This window comes from Cervus elaphus, chromosome 20 (genome assembly GCF_910594005.1).
Source record: "Cervus elaphus chromosome 20, mCerEla1.1, whole genome shotgun sequence".
Classification (NCBI taxonomy): domain Eukaryota; kingdom Metazoa; phylum Chordata; class Mammalia; order Artiodactyla; family Cervidae; genus Cervus; species Cervus elaphus.
The window spans coordinates 86,999,388-87,002,959 of NC_057834.1; the positions used below are offsets into that span (position 1 = coordinate 86,999,388).

The following is a 3,572-nucleotide window of genomic DNA, read 5'->3' on the forward strand; positions in this document are numbered from 1 at the left end:
TACTGGAATTATCAGATGAAGAATTTAAAAGAACTGTGATTAGTATGCTGAGTGTCAATATATCATGAGAGAGTATTGCATTGCATTTTGCTAGCCCAGGAAAAGTTCAAAATTCAAATTTTAAAGTACAGTTTGTACTGAATGCATATTGCTTTCACATTACTATAAAGTTGAAAATTTGTAAGTCAAACCGAATAAGTCAGGGTTTGCAAATGAAGATGAGAGAAAGGTAATTTAAATGTGAAAGAAGAAAACATATAAAATGTGTGACAGGACCTTATGTTGAGAAAAATAAGTAGTCTGCTGTCATTAGAATGTAGATTATTCATAGGTAAAGGGATAATAGAAAAACAAAAACTGCCTCTAAGAGATAGAGAAAAAAAAAACACATAGTATATAAAGTATGTATGCTAGAAAAATATATCTATGTGATTGTGTGTGCTTGATTAGTTTTAATGTACATTGTGCCAAGAAAAAAAAATGTTCTATTTATGCTGCCAAGTTTATTATTTACAAATGGACTCTATCTTCCCACCTCCCTTCAAGTAGGCTGTGGTCATGAGATGGAGATCTGTAGATGAACATGTTGAAACCTCGTCAACTCCTAGCCTATAATTCTCCAACAAATAGCCTATAATTCTCCAACAACTTTCATAATTTCAGTTTCTCTTCCCTTGCCATTGTAACCTTAGAGGCCAGCAAAGACAGAGCTTCACTTCTCCAACCTGTGACATCATAGGTTGAAACAAAAGCAAAAATAAAGCAAAACGCAAAAATTTTTCTTTTTTAATGGAAAGCCACAGAGTGCTTAAGCTTTGTTATTTGTAGCAATTGTCTTACACACATACACCTTACTAATGAAAAAGATACAAAAAGTTGTCTCAAAAAGTTAAAATAAGTCATTCATTAATGTTAGTAGATATAAAATAGAAAAAAAACATAAAATTTTTCTGTCATAATAATCAATTAGAAAATGGCTAAAAAAAACTATTACATTCAAAATAGCAATGATATAGGTTAGAGATTAGGGCCCTGCCCCCTCTACAACAACTTTATTATCGATGCTCATTATCAATTTAGACTTTTAAATATAATTCTCTTTTGACTGGAAGACTTCCTTGCAGCTAATCCACTACGTTCCTCTGAATAACCCCTACTCTGTTGTTTTGTTTTCTTTTTCACATCTCTTAGGTGACTTTTTTCCAAGGAAGACTTCAACAAGAGGTCTGTGTTGGTTTAGGACTCTCTTCTATGCTACCTTCCACCCTGTCTTCTTGCTTAATAATCTCTCTCATGTCATATATTTATTATACCAAAGTGGGTACAGTTAGGTTTTGATTACAATCCTATACATCCTTAACATGAAGCAGCATCTGGCATATAGTAGATGTTAAATATTAGTATCTTGCTGAACAAAGAAGTTATAAAATAGCACTGAAATCTATGAGACTTACATAAAGAATGCTAAAATATTTACTAAGGAAAACATAGCTATGAATGAAAGCCCTGAAAATTCCAAAAATGTTAATATTTCTCAAATTAAATTATATGTTGTCTCAATCACAGTTGTGATCTTTTTTTCAGGTGAACGTAAGCGTTTAAAGTTTAGCCAGAAAAACTATACATTTATAATATTATTTATACTAATAACAATCTTGACATGATTTATGAAGGAAAAATTAATAAATATAAAAATTAAGAGTTTTCCACCCCAATATAAAAGCACCGTAAATTTAAAATAATATATTTACTATATTTAATAAAGAACCAAAAAATGTATCAATAGGCCAGGCTATTAATAGCACAGAAATAAAGATTGTACATACAATAATTTATTATATTGCAATTCTACTCTAATATAGTCTCTTGTCTCAGGGTTTTTGTGTTTTGTTTCACCACATGTAATCATACTCAATGTCTCTCATACTCACGTTTCTGCTCAAACATCTTTTTCTTTTTTTTTTTTTCTGTGAGGTCTTTCCTGACCAACTAGTTTACTATGAGAGCACCCATCTGCTCAAAGCATTACCTATTAATTGTTCTTTTCTCATAGGATTTCCCCTAATCTAGCATATTTCAATTCTTATTCAATTGTGACTACTTGCTTATTTATATCTGCTTCTCCATTAAGCCTCATGAAGGCAGAGATTTTTGACTGCTTTATCTCCAGCAGTTAGAATAGCATCACAATAAACTAGATAATAAATATTGGTGAAACTGGAGAACAAATGATTCTCTTTTTTTAAAGTTATTTTAATGGATGCAGTTAAAAAAAAGTGCTTCATTCAAATTTTCACCTGTAATCCTATGCTCAAATTGGCAACAAAATTAATTAAGGTAATGAGAAAAAAAATGTTTTAACAAAAATTGTTAGAGATGAAGTGCATTTGCTGCAACTTTCATCCTCAATGGTTTGTCAAACTTTGGAAAACTTTTTAAATGTATGTTAGAAGTAATTAAATGTTTGTGTGTAGTTATAAAATTTAAAGTAAATTTGCATTTTAATCTATCCAGCAGTGTTTTCATTTATATCCATATTTTATTTCTTATATATGTATATCCTGACACTTAAATCTTCACCTTGGCTTAACAAGTTTATCTTTAATATTCTATAGCTAGGACAAAGTATACTCAGGCCTTAGAAATATTTTTGGTGTTGAGACTTGAAATCTGCAGTATGAGAATTAAATCTTGTTTATATTTATGAAATTTAATTTCAAAAAACTTTTGGGGAGATATAAATATCGACTAACTGCAAATGCTTCAAAGTTCACAAGTAAGTGCTCGCTTCTGCAGCACATATACTAAAATTGGAACGATACAGAGAAGATTAGCATGGCCCCTGCACAAGGATGACACACAAATTCATGAAGCGTTCCATATTTTTGCACCCCAATGTTCATCGCAGCACTGTTTATAATAGCCAGGACATGGAAGCAACCTAGATGCCCATCAGCAGGCGAATGGATAAGGAAGCTATGGTACATATACCCTATGGAATATTACTCAGCCATTAAAAAGAATTCATTTGAATCAGTTCTAATGAGATGGATGAAACTGGAGCCCATTATACAGAGTGAAGTAAGCCAGAAAGATAAAGACCTATACAGTATACTAACGCATATATGTGGAATTTAGAAAGATGGTAACGATAACCCTATATGCAAAACAGAAAAAGAGACACAGATGTACAGAACAGACTTTTGGACTCTGTGGGAGAAGGAGAGGGTGGGATGTTTCGAGAGAACAGCATCTAAACATGTATATTATCAAGGGTGAAACAGATCACCAGCCCAGGTTGGATGCATGAGACAAGTGCTCAGGGCTGGTGCACTGGGAAGACCCAGAGGGATGGGATAGGGAGGGAGGTGGGAGAGGGGATTGGCATGGGGAATACATGTAAATCCATGGCTGATTCATGTCAATGGCAAAAACCACTACAATACTGTAAAGTAATTAGCCTCCAACTAATAAAAATACATGGGGGGAAAAAATAAACAAAGTTCACAAGTAAGACATTGTACTCCTAAGAGAAATTGATAGGCTAAGACAGTAAGTTGAACCTAGTAAGA

The 3,572-nt window shown here is 32.6% G+C and overlaps 1 non-coding gene across 1 annotated transcript; it reads left to right on the top strand.

Annotated features, from left to right (window-relative positions):
• The first annotated feature begins 2,780 nt into the window (after positions 1 to 2,780).
• LOC122678431 lies at positions 2,781 to 2,887 on the top strand. The gene has a single exon (XR_006336105.1). It is a non-coding gene; the product is annotated as a U6 spliceosomal RNA (small nuclear RNA).
• Positions 2,888 to 3,572: the final 685 nt, after the last annotated feature.